The 17,502-nt window shown below is 53.1% G+C and overlaps 1 protein-coding gene and 1 pseudogene across 2 annotated transcripts in view; one reads left to right on the top strand and one right to left on the bottom strand.

The window, feature by feature from the left end:
* The first annotated feature begins 796 nt into the window (after positions 1 to 796).
* On the top strand, positions 797 to 10,633 carry LOC114203070 (zinc finger and SCAN domain-containing protein 29-like; annotated as a pseudogene). Its single transcript, XR_015768643.1, has 8 exons — positions 797 to 1,946; positions 2,709 to 2,791; positions 3,431 to 3,507; positions 4,432 to 4,505; positions 4,965 to 5,948; positions 6,086 to 6,141; positions 6,415 to 6,513; positions 7,826 to 10,633. The product of XR_015768643.1 is annotated as a zinc finger and SCAN domain-containing protein 29-like (transcript).
* WDR73 (WD repeat domain 73) overlaps positions 10,189 to 17,502 on the bottom strand; it is a 20,313-nt gene continuing 12,999 nt past the window's right edge. The window contains exons 9-10 of the transcript XR_003607917.2: positions 15,903 to 16,707; positions 10,189 to 12,935 (exon numbers count right to left, since the gene is read on the bottom strand). The gene's annotated coding sequence lies outside the window, so the exon portion shown is untranslated. The remainder of the gene's footprint in view (positions 12,936 to 15,902; positions 16,708 to 17,502) is intronic.

The following is a 17,502-nucleotide window of genomic DNA, read 5'->3' as shown; positions in this document are numbered from 1 at the left end:
CAGTGCCCCCGGGAGTGAGGGAAAGGAGTGCAAACACACGACCCCCAGCTGGGTCCGTTCAAGTTGTGGCTCTGAACCCCCAAATCCAGCGTGCAGTGAGGTCCTACCCGTCATTAATGATTCGTCGGAAACACATAGCCGCCTAGGCCGTCCCCACAGTTTATTGGCTAACGCTGCTGTCAATCTGCGGGCACAGGCGGAGGCCTATGGGAAATGGAGTCCCGCAAAACCGAGTCCTTCTGGGGCTCGCGTTTCCGCTTCCGGTGTTTAGTGGCTGTCCGAGTGCCCGGACCACGGGTCTGGGCTCGGGGTTCGGGGGTCGTGTGGGCACGTGGCGTGGCCGCGGAGAAGGTGCCGGGGGCCCCGGGTACCCGTACGCGCAGGGCCTCGGCGGGCCCACGCAACTCTCAGCCAGGGTACTGGCCGCCCTCGTCGAAGGGTCGGGGGGCGTGGCCCGACGGAAACCCTCGGTCTCGCCGCTTCGGGCCCAGCGGCCCCCGGGCAGGATGCGCCCCTCGCGCTGGCACCGCCCTCCTTCGTGCCGCCCACCGGACCCGGCGGAGACGACCCTGGCCCCGTGGGCGCCGAGGCGACCCCGTCCCCAGGGCCCGCATTTACCCAATGAGGTTCCAGAGAAGGTCTCCCGCGGAGCAGAGTAGTCTTCCAGGGTAAGTCACGCTCTGCGGGCCAGTGCCTCAAGTCCACGGTCAAGGGGCCGAGCCGCTGCTTATTTTCCGCCCTACACCAGCTATGTGACTTTGGGCAAGACCCTGGGCCGGGGGGGGGGGGTCTCTGAGCCATGATTGCCCAGCCGAAGTATCTCTAACTTTCCTGCCAGCTCTAACATCCTATATGAGTCTGTGTTTATTATCCCTGCTCTTAAAGCCTGTAACCTTAGCCAGGCTAAATCTCCCTGTTTGGGAGAGTTATTCCAGGACTGAGACTTGGGGTGCCCAGTGCCGAGAGCCCAGCTAGAGATGTGGGCCGTGGAGACCCTGTGAATCGCTGAAGCTTAGAGCCCGCTCCAGCCGGGTGCTGCTCTCCAAGGTGCTGCTACCTTACGCGCCGTCTCGTACTTGTCCTGCACATTCACTCCTGAAGACCAGTGGCTTGGGAAGGTGGGCGGTTTATTGTCCCCATTATCTCCTCCAGCCCATCCTCATTGGTCAGTATGGATAATTGACATTTTTCTCAGCCTCAAGTAAATCGCTATGCAAACAGACCTTCAAGCTCCCCTACTTTCCAACCAGATCACCAGCCCTTGACCCTCCTCTCAAACTTCTGGAGCTGCCTCCCCAGTGATAGAGGGCCAGACTCCATGGGCACCAGGACTTGGGAAGGGGAGAACAGGAGAGTTCTTTTCTTCACCTCAGTCCTGCTGGGCTAACATTTGTGATTGTCACTAGCGTTCACTCTAATGTATCTCTGGCTCTAGAATTTCAAGTTCTACTTAGTGACTCCTATCTCAAGGTAGCTTCCCAGTGTGGTCAAGGAAGAGGTTTGAGCTTCAGAGCCCAGTTGCAAGGTTCTTCTCTGAGCTGAACAATGGCTGTAGCTGTAGACCAACAAATTCAGACTCCTCAAGTGCAAGAAGAACTTTGAATCGTGAAGCTGGAAGAGGATTCCCACTGGGAGCAGGAAATTTCCCTTCAAGGGAGTGACCCTGGACCAGAGACCTCCTGCCAGCGTTTCTGGCATTTCTGCTATCAAGAAACATCCAGACCCCAGGAGGCCCTCATCCAACTCCAGAAGCTCTGTCATCAGTGGCTGAGACCAGAGAAGTGTACAAAAGAGCAGATCCTGGAGTTGCTCGTGCTGGAACAGTTCCTGACTGCCCTTCCTCAGGAGATCCAGATCTGGGTTAGATAGAAGCATCCAGAGAGTGGGAAGGAGGCCGTGGCTCTGGTGGAAGACTTGCAGAAAGAACCTGGAAGATGGGGGCTCCAGGTGAGAACCGGGCACCTTGTTCTGAGTAGTTAAAAGAGGGGAGTGGGAGAGGCAGAGCTCCCTTGGTTTGCCAGCCAGATGGGTGATGTGTAGTACTTCGCTCTTTGTGTCCTGTGGCATTTGCTTATTCCCTGGGCCTGGTAGCCACAGCTTCCTTTCCAAGCTCAGACTGACACTTCAGGGAATGCATAGCATTGGTTGTTCTGAACGTTGGTCCCTGCCATTAAGTAAGAGAATTGCTTAAAATGGCTTGACCACCACTCTGGTTGAGGAGGAGCACCCAGAAGAACATAAAAGCTCTTTGTGTTGTTGTTGTTGTTTTGGAGAATAGCTCTCATTCATTAGCCAGCTTGAAGCAAGGGGCTTCATTGGTCTTTACTGACAATCTTGAACCTTTGCATCCTACTGAAAAATAGCTGTGTTTTTGGTTGGCTGAGTTTTGCCTAGGGATTGACAGGAACAGCCCCAGGAGAGCTGGTGGGCAGATTGCAGTGAGCCTGGGTTCTAGACCTTACCTGTTAGTCTTCCACACACCCACGCTCCTAACTGCCCTGCAGTGACTTGCATGAGGCCGATTTCCTCCTTTGCTTCTTTGCATCTTGGGATGGTTAAGTTTTATTACCTACCGGATTTTGACAACTTCTAGTCCTTGAACGGGGGCAGGAGGTATACTCAGAGGAGAAGGAAGCTCCAGGATCAGCACTGGGTTCCCTGAGGAGCCGTCTGAAGCAAGCACGGACAGGACCCACGTGTCTGTTACCGGCGATGGTGAAGAACTCACAGCCAGAACCAGAGCCGTTGACTCACAGCCCCATGGTGGAACTCTGATCCTTCCACAAGAGCGGTAAGCAGCCGCAGTTTGGGGAGGAAGGAGGGACCCTTCTGTGGAGAGGGTGTGAAAGTCCCCTCTGAGTGCAGAAAGTGGGATTTCTTTCCACTTGGAGGATGGGGCATGTGAAATGTGGCTGACCACATGAACCTGAGGGATCCTCAGTAGCACCTCCAAAGGGAAGAAAGGCCTTGGTTGGCGTGTTTTGTAAAATTACATCGGGGAGCCTGGGGCACCTTTCTTTATGAGTGAGAGGTATCTGTGCCCACCCCTAACCTTAGGTTAGGGGTGGGCACAGATTTTAGGCCTGATTGGTGGGAAAAGCATAAGGTAGGGTTAAACCAAAGTGCAGTAATTCTCAGAACAGGGACAAGTGTCCCCAGACTAATTCAGATGATGCAAATGTGTTATCAAAACTGAAGAAGAAAATCATAAAACTGGGACAGTCAGTAACCTGGATGGATACGGAAGGGGAAAATCTGGAACTCTCCTCTTAGAAATGTGTCATTTTGGTTTTTCACCAACCGTCTTTGGAGGGCCAAAGCGGACACAAAGAGAAGGGGGAAGACTCTTCTGTTTCAGAACTAAGTTGGGCTAGTCCTCAAGAGGAGTCAAGAAACATTGTCTTCTAACAGCTCCTTTCCCTTCCCACAGCCCTGCCTGATCCTCCGGCTCTGGGTCTTTCCGTGGAGGAAAGCGGTGGTGACCAGGGGATGATGAGCCCCTCCCAGGTGAGCCAGATTTTTCTCTTACTCAGGACACCTTTTACTACTCGAGTGGGGGCCTTTTGCATCCAACTCTCTTATCAGAAATGCCAAGGCAATTTTAGCCAGCAGGGAGGCCCAGTAACTTTACAGATTAGGCTTCACAATTTCATCCACCAGAAAAATGTTGCCCAAACCTCCCTCTTGCTGTAAGGCGGCACCACAGCTGGTAGGGAGGAATTGCACTAAAGTCATTCTTTTCCTTGACCCTGAGATCGTAAGATTATGTTGATTTTCTTGTTTGTCTTAAAAGGAATGATTATTTCCTTCTTTCTGTATCTGAATCTTGCCCCTGTAGAACAGTGCGGGACTGCGTGTGTGGGTGTGGGTGTGGGTGCGGGGTAGCGGGGCACAACAGCTTCAGAGTCAGACAGCCCTGAGTTCAAATCCCAGCTCTGCCACATACTGACTGTAGAACTTTGAGCAAGTGTGAAAAGTTCCCAGCACAGTGCATAGGTGTTCAGTAAATGTTAGCTTCTTTCTTGCCTTGCTTCCTCTCCCTCTCTTCCCTTCCCCTGCCCCCTACTGCATTTTTTGAAGATTGATTTATTTTGAGAGAGAGCGTGAGCAAGTGGGGAGAGGAGCAGAGGGAGAAGGAGAGAGAGAATCCCAAGCAGACTCCCTGCTGAGCCCAGAGCCTGAGTGGGGCTCAATCTCACGCCCCCGAGGTCATGACCTGAGCCGAAATCTAGAGTAGGATGCTTAACTGACTGAGCCACCCAGGCATCCTGGCCCACACTGCATTTAAAAGTCAAAGGAATCTCACGTTTCAGTTTCTTCTGAGTCTTTTTTGTCACCTGGACTCTGATGAAGGCAGCATATTTTGAATAGGGTGTTATGTTTCCTCAGGAGTTGACGACATTCGGTGATGTGGCTATGTATATCTCCCAGGAGGCACGGAGGCAGCCAGAACCTGGGGGGAGGAAACACGTGGAAAGAAGTTGGGAGAAATCTGCAAATGGGGCCTCGATGGGTAAGACTGCCGTTTTCCCGTCCAGTAGAAGTTGGCTGTGGAGTTTCCAGAGTAGTCACTCCTCCAGATCTTTTTGGGTCAAATTTTTTTAAAGTCCCTCAATCCTGCTTGAACGCCGACCAGTAAATCTAATACCAAAGTCAGTGCTATCAAGGACGAGTTTCTAGAGCCCAGAGAGGATACTCTATTAAAGCTTGTCTTAGGAAGACGGTCAGTAAAGCCTCTGGTGGGAACCTGAATTTTATTTGTTACAGGACAGATGAACGTGTACAGATAGTTCTAGATTTGGGCCTGGACTTTTTCCCTCACAGTCCTTAATATTACTTTCACTGAGGCTTCCCAAGAATCCCCTTAGACTTTAAAAAAAAAATTAATTGTATCTCCCCTCTCTGGCGTATAAAGTGGTTGGGATTAGATGTAGCAAACCATTGTGTCTTCTCTTTGTCTCCCTGCAAATCGACTTGCCCACCCACCGACCCAGTGCCAGCTCCTGCAGGGAGCAGGAGAAAACCCCACAGAGCCCAGATCTTCAGCGCCCCAGAGAGGCGGAGAGCGCCAGGGACTCTGCAGCACGTGGGGGAAGAGTCCAGCCTGGCCACTTGCCCGTCCCAAGAAAAGCCAAGACCTGGGAGGAGCTGGAGTGGCAGGGCCTGGAGGATGAGAAGGCGGCAGCGGCGCACTAGGGCTTTGAGGAAACTTAAGATTTTGGGGGGAATTCTCAGTGAGTTCTGGATCCATGAGAAATTGCGCACCTGCCACCGAGCCGCCAGGTGTACCGGCTGGTGGCTGATCGGCTGCGCGAGAGCAGCTTCCCGCGGACCCTGGAACAGTGTCGCGACTGCTTCAGAAACCTCCAGACCCACTACCGCAAAGCCAGGAGCAGCCGGGCGCCGGGCACCTGCCCCTTCTACCAGGAGATGGACGCCCTGATGGGCCCCTGGACCCTTGCCGGCACCTTTGATGCCTTAGAGGTGGCAGGAGGCCTTCTGCGGGACAGAGGGGACTCCGAAGAGAACCAGAGGCTGTGCTGGCAGCTGTGTGGTAGCGAACTGGTGGCTGAGCCCCAAGAGGAGCCCGGGAGCCTCGGCCCCCCAGCTTTCAGGGGGAGTTCTGGTGGTAAGCGCCCCACCCCCAGTGCCCCCCAGAGCAGTGGGAGAGGGCAAGTCTCGCAGGAAAGCATTAGGGACTGTGAAGCAGGAGAGACGCTTATTGTCTGGCCCTCTGGTGTGGCCTCGTCTGGAGGAAAATTGTTGAGTCCTTTACGGAACACAGATACCACTAGAATCAGCCCTCCGCTGAAGCCGTCCCACGGGCTCACTCACAAAGACTCCTGGGAGGGTCTTGCCCTGCTCTACAGCAAAGGGCTCTCCCTGTCTGCTCTTAGTAATGGCATTATAGAAACAATATTTAGTGACAGTTGTAGGAGGAAAGAGAGGTTGGAGTGACTTCCAGTTCCAGTTGTTCATTTCCAGCTAAAGTACCCCATCCGTGTGAACTCTGCGCAGATTATAGACAGCAGCCTGCCAACTTAAGACTTGTCTGTTCTTGCGCAAACTGGTTACACACCCTAAGCCTCCGCCTTCTCATCTGTAAGATGGACATAATGACAGTATTTGCCTCACTGGGCGGTTTCGGGGATCCTGGCCCATGGCTAGCACTCAGGAAATGCTTGTTTTCATTATCGTGAGCATTGTAATTATTGTTAACGTAGAGGAAAACCTTGCCCTGCACTCTTCACTTAAGGGGGCATATTTCCTGAGTCATTAACTACACGTTTTCTTCTGAAAACTAGACTTTCTGGGAGGTGCTTCTGTGCTCATCTCAGCTACCACTTCCCGATAGGAGAACAGAAAGCAGACTATGTAGGAACTCCATGTCCCTTCTTGCTTTTCCTTGAGCAGGACTTCTGGTTCCCCAGCCAGATGGGGTCTCGAGGTTGGAGAGAAGTGAAGAGCTTTGGAATGACGATCTCTGGGACTTTTGGGAAACTTCCTGTTCAGGTGGGAAATGAGTGAAAGCTGGTATGGCGCCAACCGAGAAGTCAGACCCAGAATTCTGAACGCGGACAAGGCAGCACCAGGCTGGGAGAGCACCCACTCCCTGGGCCTTCCCGGCTTATTACTCTGAGGTGCTGAAACCACAGGCGGTGGGAGAAGAACAGTAAAGGAGGTGGCACCAGGAAAGCCTGCCTCCCTTCGTTACCTTGGCTCATAGATGTAAACAGATTATTAGTGTTTATGATGTCCCTCTTAAATTTCTTTTTAAAAAATGCCCCCTTTATTTTTTCAAGTATACTCTACCTGCAGTGTGGGTCTCGAACTCATGACTAAGATCAAGAGTTACACACTCTACTGACCGAGCCAGCCTCGTGCCCCTCCCACTTAAATTTCTATCTGACTTTTAACTATAATTAACTGTCGCTTAAGTAGGTTAATAGAAAAAGTGAGCCTTGGCAACTCCAAATTAAACAATACTCAACCTTAGATTATTGGAGGGGTGAATTTCTCATGGTTAAGATGAGCTTCCCTCCTTGGTGGGGCTCGGTCATTCTGCTGGAATTTTAGGGGATCCAATAAACAGTACTGTTCTTCCCCCAGATTCTAGACCAACCAAGAACCGTAAGAGTAAGACATTGAGATCAAAATGGCAGCTTTCTAACTGCGAGAGCCATTGGACAATGTGGCTTGATGTGTAGCCACAGTGGGCTTCCTCACGCTGAACCCCACATTGAGACGCAGGGCAGCCCCAGACGACCACAGCCTTGCCCTGCCGGCACAGAACTGTCACTGCTGGTCTTCTGAGCCACGTGTGCCCAGCTCCTTGTTAGTCGAAGTCCTCCCTCCTGCTTGAGGAGCGAGGGGATGGAGAGAGGCCAGAAGTGTTCTCAGGCTTGTCCCTCTACCTGGAAGGCAGTATCAAGAAGAAAAAGGTAGCTTTTTAGTACTGATTGCCAGCCCACAGGTGGGTGGGAGGAGAGGAGCCAAGCTTGGGGGCAGAGCCTCTGAGGAGTGGGGAGAGGAAGAAATGGGTTTGGACCTTGCCCACTGGACCTTCCCTTTCTTCAGCCTTCTTCCACACGACCTTCTTGTTTAGAAGCTGGGGGAGGGAGGGAGATCTGCAAGTCTGCTGTCTTAACCAGGGTTCAGCCATAGTCCAATTCTTGGTTCCTGGTTAATGGAAAGCTGACTGTGTTCTATCTGTCGTCATCAAGAAATTGTTTCTCAGCGTCCAGGAGGGGACTCTTTCACGTTGTTTGCGTTCTTCTGAGCTCAGAAAGCAGGTCACATTTGCAGTTTCATCTCATTCTTTCAGATCTTGAAACAAGGACACAGGACAAGGAGAATTCAAGCCAGGACATGTCAGAGGAAGCAGAGCTCTGGGGGGCGCTATTGGAGAGACCCAAAGCGGCTGCTTCCCCGGCTCTTGATTGGAGGACAGACTGGGAAGGCAAACATGGGGCGGAGAGGCAGTGGGAAGTACCCTTAGAAGACGGACAAGAAGCACGCTCCCCTCCAGAAGGAGACGTAGGTAAATTGATAGGCCCTCAGGGAACCTACATAGGAGGAAAGTCCCATCTCTGCTGTGCATGTGGAAAACAACATGGCAGCCAGGGCTCATGCTTTGCTGTGCACAGATTAGCCCACACTGGGGAAGAGACACCTTCTAAGTGTGGCCATTGTGGGAGAAGCTTTGGCCGAAGCTCACATCTGGTTTGCCACCAGAGAATCCCCACCAGGGAAAGGCCCTACAAATGCCCCGAATATGGGAAGGGCTTCAGTGATCCTTCTAACCTCACAGCACATCAGAGAGTCCACACTGGACAGAAGCCCTATAAATGTGGGGAGTGCTGGAAAAGCTTCAGCCAGAGCTCCAGCCTTACTATGCACCAGAGAGTCCACACAGGGGAGAAACTCCATAAGTGCAGGGAGTGTGGGAAAAGGTTCACCAATAGCTTGCACTTCAGTGCGCACCGGCAAACACGCGGGCAAAAAACCCTACCAGTGCCCCGAGTGCGGGAAAAGGTTCAGCAAGAGTTCCACGCTCACCAGCCATTGGAGGATCCACGCAGGAGAGAAACCCCATGCATGTCTCGAGTGTGGGAAGAGTTCAGTGACCGCTCAAACCTCATTACCCACCAGTGAATTCACACTGGAGACAGACCCTATGAATGCAGGGAGTGTGGGAAAAGCTTCAGTCAGAGCTCCAGTCTCATCATCCACTGGAGAATCCACACCGGAGAGAAACCCTACGAGTGTGCTGAATGTGGCTGAATGTGGGAGGCGATTCAACAACAGCTCACATTTTAGTGTGCATCAGAGGTCCCATGTGATAGAGGCTCGAAGTGTAGTAGGAATGTCTTTAAAGCACCAAGTCTAAGAACACCGCAGAATCCATTCAAAAATGGTTTGTACGGTCCTTGATTCTATACCATGACACCCACACGAGATGGAGAGAAAGAATTTAGACCCGGTCCAATAGATGTTATTTTTGTTTCTCTCTCTAAACACTCACTTGGCTAATGAAATACTCCTCAGGGCTTTTTTCTCCACGCTGTTGAAATGGGAGCTCCTGTGGAGAGAATTCAGAGACTAGTTCTGAATTTGACTGGATCTCCATCACAGTACGTCTCCACGATGATCCTGTGCCTTAATTTCCACAGCTTGGTATGCTGAGGGGGACAGTCCCGTCCCCGAGACCCTCCTCTGGGGACAGAAGCTTCTGCCCCGTGGCGCTGGGCAACTAGACAGGGATTTATGAATTACATACAGTTTTAAAGGTCTTCCATGGTCCTCCCTATGGGAGGACTGGGGCCCGGGAATTGCCGAAATTTCTCCACGTTCCTTAAGATTTACATGGAGTTACTGGAGAGAAAAGCACTTGATCGTGTCATTTGGAGGGGGGGAAAAGGAGAAAAGGTCCACGCTGGAGGCTGGCTTTCTAAACCATAACGTACTCTTCCTCTCAACATACTAGGTTCAACCATATGAGATAGCCATTTTGAGCTCCCAAACCAGCAATTTCAAGATTCAACCTAAACAGACTTTTTGCATAATAGAATTACTCCAGATTCCCAGAAGAGCCGTTTATAGAGCCTTACAGCTTCCACCGTGTCCTAAAATGTAAGACTGGGTCTAGGAGATCACAAACAGGCTAATGTAAGCCTTGTCTATAATTTGTAAATATGTCCAGAGCAATAACTACGAACTACAGCATCGATCAAGAAGACTCCCAGTTGGAGGACCTGCCTGTCACCGGCCTCTGACAAACCCCTTTGTTCCTACGGGGGAGGCCATGTGCAGGTTCACAGGTTTTTGAAGATTTGGGGTGTCTCTGCGAGAGCAGAGCACAGTTCCTGGGGGCACTCTGACACCCACAGCAAATGGTGCTTGGAAATCAGTGGAATACACTTTCTCCCTCTTAAAATAGTTTCTTTTGGGGCCTCTGGGTGGCTGGCTCTGTTGGTTAAACATCCGGCTCTTGATGTCAGCTCAGGTCTCAATCTCACGCTTGTGAGTTCAAGCCCCACAACAGGCTTTGAAAAAAAAAAAAAAGTTTCCTTTGTGCATTTGACTTGAAAATATTTCCCCAGAACTTTCCAGAAACCCACCAATTATAAAACAAAGCACTGTCGACACATGACAATTTCATATAATTAGATTTATAAAATATGATTATGTAATGAGTTTTTTTAATGAACACCAAAGAACTTATTCAAATAAGTGTTATCTGTCAAAAGCAGTCATTCTGATGGGCTGTGGGCTTTACATGTTGTTACCATTATTGAAGACACTGAGTTTTCCTGTAAGAATTATCTTCAAACCACCTTAGAAGGCCCCCTATCAGCGTATTTCCGGCACAGAGTAGTGTCCTGCACATAAGCAAGGCTTAATAAACACTGACAGAACGAGCTTGTTTGGGCGCCTGGGTGGCTCAGTTGGTTGGGCGACTGCCTTCGGCTCAGGTCATGATCCTGGAGTCCCTGGATCGAGTCCCGCATCGGGCTCCCTGCTCAGCGGGGGGTCTGCTTCTCCCTCTGACTCTCCCCCCATCTCATGTGCTTTCTCTCTCATTCTCTCTGTCTCTCAAATAAATAAATAAAATCTTAAAAAAAAAAAAAAAGAACGAGCTTGTTTGTTATCTAGCCCGATTGATCACTTCTCTTATCCATGAGACTTGGCTCTGCCCAATATCTGCTCTCTGAAAACAGATTCCCTTCAAAGGATGTCAATTTGCTGCCACTGAGGAGACTTCAAAGAGCCTATTTTGGGGGATAGTTTTCAAAAAGCTATCCCAGAAATTTGAGTTCAGGATTTTTTTTTTTTTGTAAGGCCAGGAAATAAATCTGATATGTATTATTTTAAATCATTTCACTCTTCTGAATGAGAACGGTTCTACTTGGGTGGAAATTTATCATACTAAAACCAGCGTGGCTATGCATTATAAAAAGACTTTGGAAATAACCAGATTCCCTTTTGGAAACTTGCCATCATCCTTCTTTGGAATGGAACAAGGAGATTGAAATAGAATATCCATACAATTTCATCTCATGTGTATTTTCCCTAGCAAAGTAATGGGAAGACTGATCTGGAGACTGTAGATCTTTCTTCCAGATTTTATAATCCCTGAAGCAATAGGACCTGCAAGACCACGACTCTCGGTGGTTCCTGCAGTTAGTTCTCAAGGGAAGACTAGAGCAGGGAGTTAGCATGAGCTGACTCACATGGAGAAGCTTCCCAGGGAACCAAAAGCAATATGTACTCCTTACAAGGTTTGGATTTTGATTTGAAACTAGTCATCCGTTACCTTGCTCAAGAGTGTTTTGATTTACCTTTTCGTCTGCCATGGTACTCGGCATGAGCAAAGCTCCGGGGGCTTTTATTTTTAAATAAAATAAACTCAGACTCACAATCACGGCTTCGAAGTTTCTGAACCAGGCAAGCAGGGTGGCTTTTGGAAGCTGCCTCCTTGGAAATCCCTCAAGATGAAATAATAATGAAAGTTCTAAGTGGGAATGCCTGAAATTCACTTTTTTTTTTTTTAAGATGTCTTTGTCAGAGAGAGCGAGAGAGCGAGTGCACAAACAGGGGGAGTGGCAGGCAGAGGGGGAAGCAGGCTCCCTGCTTGGCGGGGAGCCTGATGCAGGGCTCAATCCCAGGACCCCAGGATGGATCATGACCTGAGTTGAAGGCAGATGCTTAACCGACTGAGCCACCCAGGCACTGCAAAATTCACTTCTATTATAACGTTGCAGTAGATGACACACAGTCAATCCAATTATGCGTTGCAACATTTTAACTGAATTTTTTTTTATTTTTTTTTAAGATTTTATCTATTTGAGAGAGAGAGAATGAGAGATAGAGAGCACGAGAGGGAAGAGGGTCGGCGGGGGGGAGCAGACTCCCCGCTGAGCAGGGAGCCCGACGTGGGACTCGATCCTGGGACTCCAGGATCATGACCTGAGCCGAAGGCAGTCGCCCAACCAACTGAGCCACCCAGGCGCCCCCATTTTAACTGAATTTTAACTGAAGCTCTTGCAAAAATACTGCCCCTTATTTTCATTTACAGATAGCTAGAAATAGGAGGTGGGTTTCAGAAGCTAATCCTGCTAGTGGAAGCCGATGCAAGTATGTTCACCCATTAAATAAATGAATTCCAAGCGCATCCTGAGTGGAATAATCAAAGGGTGAGCCATTTTCATCAGGTTGTCATAGACACAGCCCCGGGGCAGAGGCTTTGTGAGGCTGAGGGCCCCCAGGGCTGCAGGTGACCTAGCCCCCCGCCCCCCCGACTCAGCCCAGCATGGGAGCCCCCTCACTGGTTTTGAGAGCTCTGCTCTGCCCCCAGAGAACTGACCCTCTCCCTTTACTTCTCGCCAGGACTCGAGCCTCCCAGTGTCCTCACAGCTCTGGGAGACCTGTCAGGAAGGCAAGGCAGAACAAGGCCAGCTCGGCCCGCTGCATATTCAGGGAGGCCGGCCCTGCGCTGAGCCCTTTGCTGAGGGGGGTCCTGTAACCATCACAGCCACCGCAGGTGTGGGGTCACCGCGCAGAGCTGGGCTTTGGGCCCTGATGTGACTGCACCATGGCGGGGGCGGGGGGGAGGTCCTGATCGCCCTGTTATCAGCCCCCAGCTGCGCACTGCTGGGAGCCACAGCGGCTCTGGGGGTTGGCCTGTAAAGTCCGTACACAAGGGAGTGATTGTGTGTGCTCAAAATGACCCTTGAGAGTCCCTTCCATAGCCTAGGAGGCAAGGACAGCATCTCTCTTGGCCTGTGAGACGCTCCTGTGCTGAAGGCCCATGGGGGCAAACGCTGCAGGAGCCTGTCTCCCACCGCCGCTCTGGACAGCTGGGCCCTTTCACCCAGGGGCCGCGGGCCGCCTCCCCGTCCGGGCCGTCACCTCGCTGCGCCCCGTGTTCTCATCTGCAACACAGGGAAGGGCAGAACCGTCACTCCTGGTTCCCAGGTCTGATTCCCCAGACACCTCGCCATCATTCACAACCCGTCACTGTGAGCCCTGGGCCAGAGCGTCCCACGGCACTCGGCTAAATAGGAAGGGTTCTAAGTCAAGGAGCACGCTTAAATTCTTAGCCGCTCCCCTTCACAATATCCTTCAGTAGGATGTGGAACACCAGATTTGTGTGGGTTTAAGTTTAAAATTGTTGTTTTCAGGATATTCATAAGATTGTGCAACTGTCACCACTATCCTATTTTAGGCCATTTTCTTCACCCCAGGAAACCCCAAATTCATCAGCAGGCACTCCCCAGTCCCCACAGCCCTCATCCTCTGGCCACCACTCCTCTCCCTTCTGTCTCTCGGGACAGGCCTGTTCTGAACGCTTCCCGGAAACGGAGTCCTACAGTGAGTGGCCTTTTGTGACCAGCTCCTTCCCCTCAGCGTCCTGTCTGCAGGCTCATCCACGTTGTGCCAGGAGTCCGTGCTGCAGGCCTCCTTCCGGCCTCTGGTACCCCAGCACACGGGCGGGCCGCACTGTTAGCGCCGTCATCAGCTGGAGGACGTCATCGGCTGGCTTGTTCCCTCTGTGCTTATTGTGAGTCACGTTGCCATGAATGTTCGTGTACACCTTTTGACAAGTTTTGTGTGGACACATGTTTTCAGTTCTGGTGGATAAATACTGAGGAGTGGAACTGCTGGGCCATAGAGTAACTCAAGGTTTTAACCTTTTGAGGAAGGGCCAGCCTTCTTTTCCAAAGAGGCCGCACCATTTGACATTCCACCAGTGGTGTACGAGGGTTCGGATTTCTCCACATCCTACCCTCTGCCAAATCAGGTATAGTCTTTTTTTTTTTTTTTTTTAAGTCATCTCTACACCCAGTGTGGGGCTCGAACTCACAGCCCCAAGGTCAAGAGTCGCATGCCAGGCGCCCCTAGTCTGTCTTTCTGGTTCTAGCCATCCTGGAGGGCATGAAGTGATGAAGCCAGGTTCCGAATGCACTGCGGACTCCTGCACGGTGCAGGATGGCAGGTGGCCGTGTGGGACCAGCGGGCCCTGCCCCGCCCACTCTGAGCCTGGAGAGCCCCCCCGGCCCCCCACAAGTGCGCAGGTGCTCCGGTGTGTGCCCGTGGGCTCCGGCCACACTCCCCACCTCTCAGGCCCAGTGTGCACACGCCAACCGCATAGCCTGCCCTCGAGAGCACGGAATGGAAGAGGGTGTGCAAGGCCCTGGACGCAGGCTCTGGCCATTCGGACGGGACGTTCTGGGTCCCGGGTGCCCGGAAGATAGCCTGGAGGAGGGCCGTAGGCTCTGTGGGCCCACAGCCGAGGCCCGGGGCCTTCTCACCCCTGGAAAAGGGCATGGCTAGAGGAGGGCTGGATGGGGCTGGGCCCCCTAAAGCACCGGGCCCTGGCATCCACTTTTTAAAAAAATGTGTGATAAAACATCCGCAGCATAAAAGTTGCCATTTTACTATGTTTAAGTGTACAATTCAGTGGCATTGAGTACATTTGCATTTCTGTGCAGTTATTACCACCCTCCAACACCAAAACTTTTTCATGGTCCCAAACTTTTCAGTGAATCCGTTCCGCACCAACTCCCGTGGCCCTGCCCCAGCCCCCGGCCACCACTATTCTGCTTTCCGTCTCCGCGAACTGGCCTGTTCTGGGTCCCTCGTGCAGGCAGCATCACACATCTGTCCTTTGCGTCTGGCTTACTTCCCGGCACCCATTCTGCGCACGTCCAAGGAGCGGCGCCGGGCAGAGAGAATCGGCACCACCTCACGGACCCGCTATGCTTCCCGGAGGAAACGCCGCGCAGAGCGGGGCGGCGGTCAGACCCGCGCGCTCTTCCGGGCCCGGAGGAGGCCGGCCGCCCCGCAGCGCGACATGCGCAGTAGCCGCCTCCCGTCTGCGCTCTCCCTCCGAAGCCCTCAGCGACTCCCGGGCTCCGCGCTCCCGCACGCACGCAGGGCCGTCACCGAGCGGCCCCAGCCCGTTTCTCAGCCTATTTCCAACTTGCTGTCTCCCCAGGCTGGGGCTGTGCCCCTTCTCGCTTCCCTCTGCCTGGAACACCCCACCCTCCCCTTCGCCTGAGGGAAGGACACAACTCAAATATCCCCCTCCCTGATCCCACTTGGTCTCAGCCCTCTGTGCTCCCAGATCACAGGACCCCTTCCTCTACCAGGGGGTCCTTCATCCCGCCCCCCGCCCCCCCCCCCCCCCCCCAGCGGGCCCGGGTCTGGACGCGTCTGGACCTCCTATCCCAGCAGGCAGCAGGGTGCCTGGCGCACAGCCCTGCTCCGTAAGTGCTGGGACCTCTAGCCTCCCCGCCTGCTCCCACAGCTGTGGGACACCCGCTTCCCTCCCTGACCCCAGCGACTGGACCGGCTGACCACAGCCAGCCACAGCCAGCCCGAATGGGAGGACGGTTCGCGTTTCCTTCATTCACGCACACTTTACTGGCCGCCGCCGACCACGAGCCTTAGGCGGCTGGTTTCCTCCTCCCCTGTGCTTCTCTCGCCACACGGGCTCGTGCCAGGGCTCCTTCCAGACTTGTTCCCGCTCCCCAGAAGCCCAGCCTCACACACGTGGGGTGCCCTTGGCCCTGACTCCGCTCTCCCTGCGGACTCCGAGGGGAGACGTGCAGCCTGGCTCGTCCCGGGGAACGGACTGCGGGCCCTGCGCCTCACGGCCAGCCCCGAGCCAGCCGGCTGCGGCCGGCTGGGGCCGCCTACCCCGGCCTTCCAGAGAGGGGCGGCGGCGGGAGGCGGTGCCCGAGAAAACGGGGCACGGCCTTTGAGAGCATCCCCGACTCCCCTCGAGGGGCCTCCTCCGGCCTGCCCTTCTCCTCCTCGACCGCGGCCCACTGTTCTGGAACACACCCTTCTGAGCACACACAGGCGCAAGGGCTGCCCGCGGCGGCGGTACTCACCTGCGCTGCTTGGCCGTGCGCTGTTTCTTGCTTCCTCCTTTTTAACCTCTCCACATCTTTCTCTTGCGTTTTGAATTTCTGTGAGGCCAAAGCAGTTCCCGAACGCTCTCTCCCTTCCGTGCTGAGTCTCCACCGTCTTTGCCCAGCGCTGAACTGGAGCGGACCCTGTGCCGACGTCGATGCGCATCGCGGATGGTCTTCGGGTCCCTCTCGGGGTTCTCTGGGGCTTCTTCCTAGAGTAGCTCAGAGAACCCGGCGTTCCTCCCCAGGGACTGTGTAGGTTCCCAAAGGAATATTCTGGAAACTGGAGGTGAGGATGTGTAGCTGCCCCACAAACGGGAAGCACAGCTGTCATGTGGTGGCAGGGGCCACACGGCCGTAAGGCGATCGTTGACACGGTGCTGCACAGCCAACGCTGCGGGGCGTGCGTGGAGGGCAGGGACGCTCGGGGGGGTTCACGGACTCGCAGCACCTGGAACTTACTCCAAGTGCAGATTCTCGAGCTGCACCTCCTAATGCGGTGACTTGGCCAGGTGGAAACACATTCCCCGGAATTCATTTCCCTGTATGTTTCCAGGTAGAGAGCCCCAAGGGTCGTTCTGGGGTGAGATTTGGAGGAATTGAAGTGGCAGCCTTTTTTTTTTTTTTTTTTTTGGACGCTTGGGCCCTGGAGCAGGTGCATCTGTAGCTCACACTGGCGCTTTTGTGCATGCAGCGCTCTATGTTCCCGCGATCCTTTCGGCTTCCCCCGGGCTTTGGGCTGCAGCAGGTGTTTTTAGCTCCGCGGTGAAGGGTGCAGTTCCTCCTGCAGGACACGCACATCATGACTGCAGACAGCGACACTGCCCTGTCCCGGCTGGTCCTGGCTCTCCCTTCTTCCATCCCCCTTCCCTTCCCGGCTGCCTGCCCGGGGGCGGGGGGGGGGGGAGGGGGGGCCAGGCTCCAGCCGCAGACACGGGGACAACAGCCTCACAGACTGCTGGCCCAGCTCCCCGTTATGTAAGGTCAAGCCTGTGTGTGCGTGTGTGAAAGATCTCCTGCTGGCCTGCCCCTCTCACGAAAGCCTGGCTAATACTCCTACCGACCAGAAACCCTGGAGCTCAGCAATCCGTTTTAACCAGTCCTCTAGGTGATTCTGACACATGTGGAAGTTTGAGAACCACCGATGGAGGGAAACTTTTTATAGCTATGTGAGCCTAGAACCTACCTTTTTACATCTATATGAGGACAGTTTTAATATATCTGAATTTCCCAGAAACTCAACTACTATATAAAACTAGGGAAAAGAGTACACTCTTTTGTTCAGAACTGTCCCAAGTGTTTAAGTAAACTCTACCCCCAACTCTACCCCTCGAACTCACGACCCCAAGATCAAGAGTCGCACGCTCCACTGACCGAGCCAGCCAGGCGCCCCTTACCAGTTCAGAAAAATCATGTCATCGACTCTCTGGTGTGAGTCACAAATACAGCACACCTGTATCAGTCCTGAGTTGTAGCTGTCCTGTTCTCAATGATTTTACAGAGCAAGCATCTGATTACATCCCTATGCAGAAGTGTGAACGTTTATGTATTGGATTGTACACATTCTTTCGTAGTTCTA

The sequence above is a fragment of the Eumetopias jubatus genome, unplaced genomic scaffold (genome assembly GCF_037043125.1).
Source record: "Eumetopias jubatus isolate StellerSeaLion01/CBP00866 unplaced genomic scaffold, mEumJub1_p1.0 scaffold_7, whole genome shotgun sequence".
Classification (NCBI taxonomy): Eukaryota; Metazoa; Chordata; class Mammalia; order Carnivora; family Otariidae; genus Eumetopias; species Eumetopias jubatus.
Note: the sequence above shows the minus strand (reverse complement) of the source record. Positions and strands in the feature narration are given on the sequence as shown.